Consider the following 11,022-nt stretch of genomic DNA (forward strand, 5'->3'; position numbering starts at 1 on the left):
ATGCAGAGATAGCGGCGATGAAAAGCATTCCTTATGCATCTGCAATTGGTAGCATCATGTATGGGATGATATCTACACGTCCTGACGTGGCTTTTGCACTAAGTATAGTGAGTAGATATCAATCGAACCCCGTTCTTCCACACTGGAAAGCTGTGAAAGACATCCTCAAGTATTTGAGTAGGAAGAATAAGCTATTCTAGCTCTATGGAGGTGGAGAACTGAAATTGAAAGGCTATACGGGCTCTAGCTTCCAAATACATATCGATGACTCAAAGTCAACCTCTGGGTTCTTATTCATGCTCAATAGTGCTGCTGTCTCTTGGAAGAATTCCAAGCAAGACAGTACTGCGGATTCCACCTCTGAGGCAGAATACATTGCTGCATCATGTGACACCCTTACCCATGACATTAAACTTTAAATGCTATAATGCGGAAGCCTTATAAAAGATTTGGAGAAAATAATAATTGATAAAATTTTGGCAAAGTTTGCCCATAAATATAGACTTACCAAATATTCCCAAGCAAACAAAATAAATAATTACCACAATCAATCTTTCCAAAATACACATATATTCTCAAAACCTCCACTAAACACATAGATCCCATCTCCATAACTACCAAGTGTTTGACAAAAGTTAAGACATAATTTTCTTGTTCAAAACATAAACGAAGGTACAATACTCGAAACCATTTTATAATTGCCATATTTTATCAAAACATCATTCTCCAAGCTTTGGCACATGCACCTTCCATTCCTGACACTTCTATCGCTATTCGTTTTTATTTGCATCACATGACATAATTAGAATGAGTTTACAAAACTCAGTAAGTGGAACTTTGAATAACAATTACATGTACAATAGTGTAAATAAAGGAATCATTATAATTGAACTATAGAAAATGTCATCGTTCAATGGAATATATAGATAACAATTAAAAGATGACATTCTATCAACCATTTCTTTCATTTTCCTTGTATGGAATTGGTAAGTCATCCGTCGATTGTATACGTGTACATTTCAGTCAAAATCAGTCACTGTACATGTTAAATGTTGATCAACTTCCGTTATGTGGGTTTATAAGTGCTAAAAGCACCACCACTACCATATAACTATCAAGCCATAAAAAGAACCATTGAATCATTTTATCAACCTTGTGGTGTGCATGTAATTAGAACTAGCTTCTTCCTTAGCAATTGGCATCAAAATACCTTTTCTTTTCTTTCAATCAATGAACCATTACATAGCAAGTATATAATCAATGGATTAAAGGAGCTAGGAAAAATAACAACATCATCCAACATATATATAGGCCATGAGATGAATTCAAAGAAAAAGCCCACTTACTACCAATAGAACTTGTTTTGATAGCTTCTTGGTAGTTGATCCTACAACACAAGATCAAGATTATACCATTAACTTCACATCTTCAACCTATAACTATCATTCAAGCTTAAACCACCATTCCCATCACTTCAACCAAATACCCAAAAGATAAGTTTCCTTACCTTGGTTACTTGCTCTTGAGGATATGAAGATCACACTTCCAACTTGAAGATCCAAACCTTGGAAACAAAGGAATTAGGAAAAGAAATGAAGAACCCTAGCTCCCCAAGTCAATGGATTGCAAGAAGAATAAGTGAAATTGATAAATTATTGGCTTAGAAACTCTTAAAAATGTGTTTCCTACGCCATAGACACGGACCATGTGCCCCTCTCCGTGTATGGGTCCATGTTCACTCTCGAAATCACAAATTTTGCTTGGCAATACCCAGATCTCGTGTATGGGTCCGTGTAGGATCCGTGTACCAACTGTCCAAGGGCCAAAACTATACGTTTTCTTCTGAATTAGCCAAAGTGGTAAACATGACATTTGTAGCCCTACGTCGTTCCTTGAATCTCCCACTAGTTTCAGGTAATTTGGAGGTCGGAGTCGAAAGTTATGCCCATTCTACCAAAATGTGTCAGTGTAGGAACGACGATATACATAACACACTTCAGGCCACTTTTGACTCATCTTTCTCAACTATTTGAACAAAACTCAAAACATGAAAGTTGTAGCTTTGGATCTTAGCTTTCTAATACAATTGGCTTAATGTCATTTGGATCAATATCCCATTTATTATGCTAAAAAAATTAACAAATACCACAATTTTCATACCTTTTCTGCACCCCAATTACCTATTTGGCTCAAACTGTAACGCCCCAGATTAAACGACTGTCCTCACTGTACCAAGACGAGTTTTTCCAGCGTGCTTATGTCCTCACTCACACGCACCCTAGGAAACTTCCCTGGGGGTCACCCATCCCAAAATTACCACAAGTCAAGCACGTTTAACTTTGGAGTTCGTATGTGATGAGCTACCGAAAAGTAGATACACCTTTGTGGTATGAGTAGTACATATCAAATCTTTTAAGTCCTCTTCAACTGTACAGTCCATTACATTGAACAGTCTCGGAATCCCTCTCCTTCCGGTGTAAGATCGGTTCATTTATGTTCCCTCCGCTTAGAAGCCTGCCAGGAGCCGCTCATTGTTCGTACAACCTCATGGCACCGGCGATCACCCCCCGCCCTCTTCGGCCCCGGGCCTCACATGCCCACCAGCTTCCGCTTGGTTCGTCCCCGAACCCACACCGTACTAGGAGAGGTCAGCTCTGTTACCAACTGTAACGCTCTAGATTCAACGACTGTCCTCACTGTACCGAGACGAGTCTTTCCAGCGTGCTTATGTCCTCACTCACACGCACCCTAAGAAACTTTCCATGAGGTCACCCATCCCAATATTGCCCCAAGTCAAGTACGCTTAACTTTGGAGTTCTTATGTGATGAGCTACCGAAAAGAAGATGCACCTTCGTGGTATGAGTAGTACATATCAAATCTTTTAAGCCCTCTTCAATAGTACAGTTCATTACATTGAACAGTCTCGGAATCCCTCTCTTTCCGGTGTAAGATCGGTTCATTCATGTTCCCTCCGCCTAGAAACCTGCCAGGAGCCGCTCATTGTCCATGCAACCTCATGGCACCGGCGATCACCCCCCGCCCTCTTCGGCCCCGGGCCTCACACAAACCATCCAAATCATCAATCCAACTCCCAACATTATACATTCACAACAATAACAACTCCTTTAAATACACAACCATCTACTTAACCATACCAAAACCATACAATAAATAACCATGATTACAATGCAATAACAATATATATGCTATAACATGAAATACCAACCCTTCCATCAACTATACTCATAAACCATTACAATAACCATGATCAATAATAATTTAACCATATATCCATAACACCAAACCATATAATAACATCATTGACAATAGAAGGATAAAAGATTAGATATTACACATCAGCTGCAGCAAAGGAGGTTGTTTGGATAAGGAATTTTGCCCGAGAGTTGGGCGTTTTTCCTAATGGAGTTGCTCCTGTGCCGGTGTTTTGTGACAACACGGGAGCCATTTCTTAGGCGAAGGAGCCAAGGTCTCATCAGAATTCCAAACATGTATTGAGAAAGTATCACATCCTCCGAGAGATTGTGGAAAGAGGAGAAATGTCGATTGACAAAGTCGGCTCCGCAGATAATGTTGCTGACCCACTAACTAAGCCTTTACCTGGACCATGATTCGAGAAACATCGCGAATCGATGGGTTTGAAGCATATGGGTAGTTGGCTCTAGTACAAGTGGGAGATTGTTAGAGTAGGTGCCCGTCGAGTCAAGTGTTGGCTGTGGGTTCATGCTGGAACTTTATGTATAAACAATCTTTATTTTAATAATATTTGAATTTATTGTTTTGTCACATCTTTATCTGTATACCCATGCTTGTTGCATAGATAAAGTCTTTGAATATAAAAATAGTAGAAAAAATATGAGATGCTCATATGATGAGTATCAGAAAACTCAAATTTGGAATACTGTATATTCTAAACAGTTCATAGTTGATTCAGCCGTCGCTAAGAAGGATATAGGCCGCTCGAGTTTGAGACTAGTATCTGCGATGTGAGTACCATGTTTCATTGGTAAGGGAAATTGTGATGTCCGAACATGCATATAGGTGCTCCTTGTAAAGTGCACTGAACAACTCTCCATAAAGGACTTTCCAAGTGGTTCTCACTTATCAATTGGAAACGTCCTAGTTTATGGTTGTACACCATTAGTCCTTATGACCCGAGATAACATTGAGACTCTATATGCTAGCATTGCAGTTTGACTTGTTTACAGACTCTTATGGGGTCATCAGGTGGCAAGGTTGGGTGTTCTGTCGAAACATATAGGAGTCGATGCATTGTAATCGGGGATTCACCGCTTACCTTCGGGTATGGATATCCGACGCGTATGTAGTATGAAATCTCTGATCAGAGTGTTGGTGGTATTTATGAAAGGAGTTTCATATCTTACAGCATCAATGCAACGACGACATGACACATAGTATCGATTCATTGACAACTCTCGATATAACAATAGTTGTCGAATCGATCGGGATATATGAGATGAAGGGTCCGTACTGTACGCTAACCATAATAGAATGGTTCTTCCAGGCACTATCATTTGATACCTAGGGAATCATGTAAGCGATGCTGCTAGACATTTAACATGATTGGTTGGGTACTATCAGACTTGAGTTCTGACATTCTTATTATCAAGGAGTTGATAAGTAAGAATGAAGCAATTGGGGTACACTCATATAAGGACATGTTTAGTCCCGAATCACATTGGGATGTGAACCCACTGCTAGTTGTATCAATGAACCATTAAAATGAACCATTAAGGGCCACACAAGTGCTAACTTTCTAGATCCCGTTGAGAAGAAAATAGTTTAATGTGTTGAACAACTTATAAAGGAGTTTAAATGCACAAGGAAAATTAGAAGTATAGCTTCTATAAGGGGAAAGTAACTTTTAATTTGTGGAAGTGTTCCTAAATTAAAAGAAGGCTCAAATAAATAATGTATTTGAAAATCGTGATTTTCATAAACATTATTATGAACTAAATTAAATTAATTCAATTGTTGAATTAATCAAACACTAGTGGACCTAGTAGAGTCTAAATAATTAAATTAATTCAAGTATTGAATTAATTAAATAACATTGGGCTTTGTAGAGCCTAATTAGAAATAATTATTCAACTAGTGGGCTTGAGTAAATTCAAGTAAGGTTTAATTGGTCTCAAATTTGTTTGAAAAATTTTAAAAAAAGTCCATGGGCTTTGTAAATTTTACAACCCCGAGTAGAAAGCATGCAAGGGAGGTGAAGGGTTGGAGGCCAATTTTTCATTAAACAACGCATGGCATGCTGGTGCACTTTACAACTTTTTACACAGCCAAGAAAAAGCTTTCTCATCCCTTTTCTACATGCAAGGGCCGAAATTTTCATCTCCTATTCTCTTTCATTTTTTCTTCTTCAATTGTTGAAGATTGCATACTCTTATCAAAGAAAAATCCTCTAATTTTTATAGGGCAAAATTAGAAGGGATCTTCCTTGTTGGTTTTCGGCTTGATTTTTTAGCAAGGAGTGCTCAAGGGAGGCTTGTAGATTAGTCTACCATTCAAGAGCTAAGGTGTTTAACATCTTAGTTGGAGCCATCATCAATCTTAAGAGATTGATAGTTATATTTCTTAAACACTCTATGTATGACATGTTTGTTTTGTTATTTGCTACACATATTGTAAGGTGCTCGGTTTTGTATTTTCGTTTTGAAAACAATTTTTCAAAACTTCCGTTGCGCAACCGGGCACCGTAACCAATCTGCTTTCACATACCCCATGAGCCATATTTCTTAGAAACTAATAAAACAGGAACAACACAAGGATACATAGACTCACGCACAAAACCCCTATCTAACATATCACTTACCTGCCGTTGAAGCTCATTAGTCTCCTCCGGATTGCTCCTATAGGCTGGACGATTTGGCAATGCACTAACAGGCACGAAATCGATTTGGTGCTCGATTCCCCTCAATGGTGGCAAGCCTTGAGGTAGCTCCTCCGGAAATACATCTTCAAACTCCTGAAAAAGCGAAACAACAATGCTCGGAAGGGACCCGACTATATCACTTGTGTTAAAGAGGATCTCTTTATAAAGAATCAACACAAGTGGATCATGTGCGTGCAATAATTGCTTTAACTCACCTTTTTGGGCCATATATGTTTTTTTCTTGGCTTCTTTTTTCTCATTTTCTTTCCTCTCTTTTTTCTTTTGTATGGTCGTCTCACTCTCTTGATCACTCTTTTTTTCAACAATTTCGTTTTTGCTTTCAAAGGCCATTTCAATTTTTTGTTCACTCTCTCTTTCGGCCTCATCTCCGTTCTTTTTTTAAATGGGTCCTCCAACACTTGCTTTGGGGACAATGGAAGTAAAACATGTTCCTACTTGAGAACAAATGAATACCTATTCCTAAACCCATCATGCGTCACTCGCCTATCATATTACTATGGCGTTTCAAACAAGATATGACATGCATGCATTGGCACCATATCACACAATACCTCATCAACATACTTTCCAATCGAAAAAGATACCAATACTTGTTTGTTCACCTTCACTTCGGCACAGTCGTTCAACCATTCAAGCCTATATGGTAGAGGATGCTTCATTGTAGCTTAACCCAATTTCTCTACTATCTTAAAAATAGCCACATTAGTGCAACTTCCCCAATCGATGATAAGATTGCAAACCTTTTCGTTTTCAAAACACCTAGTATGGAATAAGTCCTTTCTTTGGTTCGTCTCCTCCGCCTTGACTTGAGCTCTCATGATCCACCTAGTCACTAGTGCTTCACCTACAACCGCATCATATCCCTCATCAAGATCATCTAACGATGGAATCTCATCATCATCACCCTCGTCATCACCCTCACTTTGAGACTTATATTCACCATAGATATGCAATATCATTACCCTATTATTAGGACATTGGCTAACAATATGACCAACCCCTTGAAACATAAAACATTTAATATTCCTAGAACGATTAAGAGGAGTTTCATATTTAACTTGCACTCTTTTTTTAGGCGTCTCTTTCTTGGTCTCAATCTTAGGCTTAGTCATCACCTTGCTCTCCTCACGTTTCATCACATTTGGTCGCCAAGAAGATGATGAACTCCAAATTTGATTGGAGCAGCCAACTCCTCGCCTCTTGAGTTGTTTTTCCACCTTTATGGCCATTTGCACCATCTCGTCTAGATCCAAGTAGTGCCTAAGCTTCACTTGATCTTCAATCTCCCTATTCAAACCACAAAGAAAACGTGCCATCGTCGCTTCACTATCCTCCTCTATATTTGCCCTAATCATGACTACTTTCAACTCTTTAAAGTAGTCATTGACATTCTTTACTCCTTGTCTCAAAGTTTGTAGCCTCGAAAACGGAGTCACACCATCGATTCGATGAACAAAAAAACTATAAGGTCCAGGAATTTAATTAGATTAACATAAGTGCATGCAATCTAGGATTTTTATTTTTAATTATGTGTTTAATTATTTTTATGTATTTTATGCATAATTCATGCATGATAGGATTTAATTCATGAAATTTTAAAAGTTCACGCATTAGGGTTTCTATGTACATTTCACGTTCGGACGAGGATCGGAGACCGGAGAAATTTCAGAAAAATTATTTTAATTCACGATTTATTTTTATAAATTAACCCATGGTGTTTTTAACTGTATTTTTCAAAAATGAGATTTTATTAGGTATTTTTACCAGCAAGATTTTATTTTTTTTACGGTACACAAATTTTATTGAATCGGAGGACTTTTTTATGATTCGGTTATTATTTTCAAAATCTTGCCAATACAAAATATTTTTCGGGAGTGTATTTGAATCTAACGAGCCATCTTTTAAACTCATTAGACTTAAATATTATTTTAAACCTTAATTAGCAAGATTAAAGTCTTTAATCTTTTAATTAGCATGACAATTAAACCTATTTCCACCCTTTAACCTCCCGTAACCCCATAACCGATATTCACCCATTTATTTCTACACCCACCCTCGGTTTCATCACCAGCAGCAGAAAGCACCGAGCACCGTTCTTTTTTTTTTTTTGTTGAGTTGCAAAGGAAATCACTCACGGGACTTCACATGCATTGTTCTTGTTCTTCATTCACTAAGGCACGCCCTACTCCTTTATTTTTGCATCACTCATGAAATGTCCCATAACTTTATTGCTTGAAAAGTATTAGGAATATTTTAAAAAAAAAAAAAAAACCTCTACCCTTTGACCAATTTACTCCAATATTTATATAAAATATTTTGCACCATTTTAAAATAATAAATTCAACTAGTATTTGAAAATCAAAGAAATAGTCAAATCGTCTAACATTTTACCAAACCTATAAAGCAATAAATTTGAAATGTATCACCCTCTCAGAACCCCTCAAAAGCATAAATAAAAAGTCTTAAAATCTTTTAACGTAAATCATAAACTTAAAATCATGAGTGCGGAAAAGTAGAACCGCTGGTCCTCGGGTTATGTGCACCTCCAGTCCAGTCAAATCAGGCATCCAAGCCTCCCTCAACGTTATTATAATACCCACCTGCATCAATCACACCTAATAACTCTAGAGACTCAACACGTCATATTATTGATACCAAATAGTACGTATAAAACCACATGCAACAGTAAAAAATAATTATACATAAAAATAATGTTTCCATGTCATGGATGAACTTTAAAACACAAACATTTTTCGTAAACATTTTCGTGATGCATAAAATTTTAAAAATATTTTCATATCATCTTCAACATATTCGTATACATATTATCATCAACATATACAAGTTCCTTTTTCCTTTCGTTGAATTCAGATCGTTAATTGTGACTTTCGTGTTCATCTACGTCTACGTCTACGTGTTGGGCGATGGATCCATCTACATGTAACCACAGTGCTGGGCGGCGAGGACACCAGCAACACTATCACCGCTCAACTGGGCCTTGGCCTTACGTATTAACATATTATTGTATGCATATACATATCCGTATCCAAGAAAACACGATCGTCGGGCTCCCACTGGGACCATAACCCTCACGAAATTTCCAACATATCGTCGTATTAGTCACAATTACTTCACTTCGTTCAACGTTTTATATTCTCATCACTTTATAAAATTTAAACATGCATGTAACGTTTTTCTTTTAAATCAAGCATGCAACATGTCCTTTAAATGTCCATAATTAAACCATAAAATCCATAAATGTTTTAAAATAACATTTTAACATAGTAACAATCCATACACATTTAAAATAACCGTTTTCACTTATAAAAATCATAAAAAGCCATAAACTTTTTAAAATAAACATTTTAACATCATAAACGTTTAAAATAAACATTTAAATCATAAACGTTTAAAATAAATATTTTAACATAAAAATCCATAAACATAAATATTCCATAAACATTTAAAATTTAAATATTAACAAATAAAAATTCATAAACATTCATAATCATTGAAAATAATCATATTATCATATAAAATAGCACTCAGGACACTGCCATGACGTTTACTAATTGCTAAGTGTAAAAAGACCGTTTTACCCCTGGACGTAAAATTTCACATTTTTTACTTTTCTTTAATTCTATTGACTCTATCATGTCCCAAATAATTATTTAAGCCTACATGAATTTTATCATATTTTTATTTAGCTTAATTGGAGGACTTATAAATTAATCTTTAAATGTGACGTATTAATGCGCTTTAATCTCGAATTAAACCAAACCATAATATAAAATTCCCAAATTCAAAACTTAGACTTTTAATAATTATTTAAGCTTAAATATAATTTTCATAATTTTATAAAGCTTAAAACTAATCGTTTCAATTAACTCGTTAATTAGCGTTTTGTACGGTGATTAAATCCCGATTAAATCTAAACCTCGTTATTTTGATCCTAAATTTTAAATATAGCATTTTTAGTATTTATTCTATCCTTCCAAGTCATGAGCCACCCCCATAAACCCATGGATTCAATTTTTCCTATTAAATTCGAAATATTTACCCATTGTTGAACAACCCGAGCCATCTCCCAATTTACTCGAGCCACGCCCGAGCCACCTTGAGCCAAAACCTAGCCAACCCACCTAGGGACCCTACTGACCAAGCCCAGCACGTAAAACCAGCCCTGGCCCGCTCAATTTCCTACTGAATCTCGACCCAACATTCTGGATGTGTTCGTGTGTTTGTACCCTTGGTGTATTAGGTTCCCTTGTCAACTAGGACACCTCCAAGCCTTAACCACTTGACCCCTCATGAACCTAACCCTCTCTCGAGCACGTCTAGACCCTACCCAGACCAGCCCAAGCCCTGGACCCCAAGACCAAAGCTTCTGAATCTGTAACACAACCTGCGCGCTAGCTGCTCACTCACGGCTCCCTCTCGGTTCCATCTTCTCCTCGAGCCAGCAGCTACCCATGCCTCTCCAGCCCCTGCACCAACCCTTGAAAATCTCCCTTAGACCCTATCGGACCCACCTGGCTCGCCCCCAGGCCAACCGCAAGCCCCTAACTTTCCCGACCAAAATCTGCGCGTGACTTTGGGGAGAGTCCCACTTCACGTGGACTCTTCCCCAGCCCATGGCTCGACCCTTATTGTAAGGTCCAAAATTAAGACGACGTAATCCAACGACATGCAAATCTAGGAAATCTTAAAAAAAAGGTTAATTAAAGTATTTTAATTGCTTAATTGATTATGTAATATGCATAATTATATGTTAAATAGGATTTATTATCATTATGCATAAAATTGTATTTTAAGGATTATTCAAGTTGCGATCGAAGGACGGAGACCGAGGGTTGAAAAAACGTTTTATTAAATAATTATTTTTAATTATGTAAAATATGGGTGTTGGTTTTTCTTATTTTTGAAAATTAAGGGTTTTGAGTTGATTTTATATGCCGGGACGTAAATTTTATCGGTGTTAGTTTTTCAACAAAATATGGACTTTTTTGACAAACCGGCTATTTAATTCACAAACTATTTGTACCAAAACTATTTTAATATTTTAATTAAATCCTAATTAAGA

Source organism: Primulina huaijiensis, chromosome 4 (assembly GCF_012295235.1).
Source record: "Primulina huaijiensis isolate GDHJ02 chromosome 4, ASM1229523v2, whole genome shotgun sequence".
Classification (NCBI taxonomy): Eukaryota; Viridiplantae; Streptophyta; class Magnoliopsida; order Lamiales; family Gesneriaceae; genus Primulina; species Primulina huaijiensis.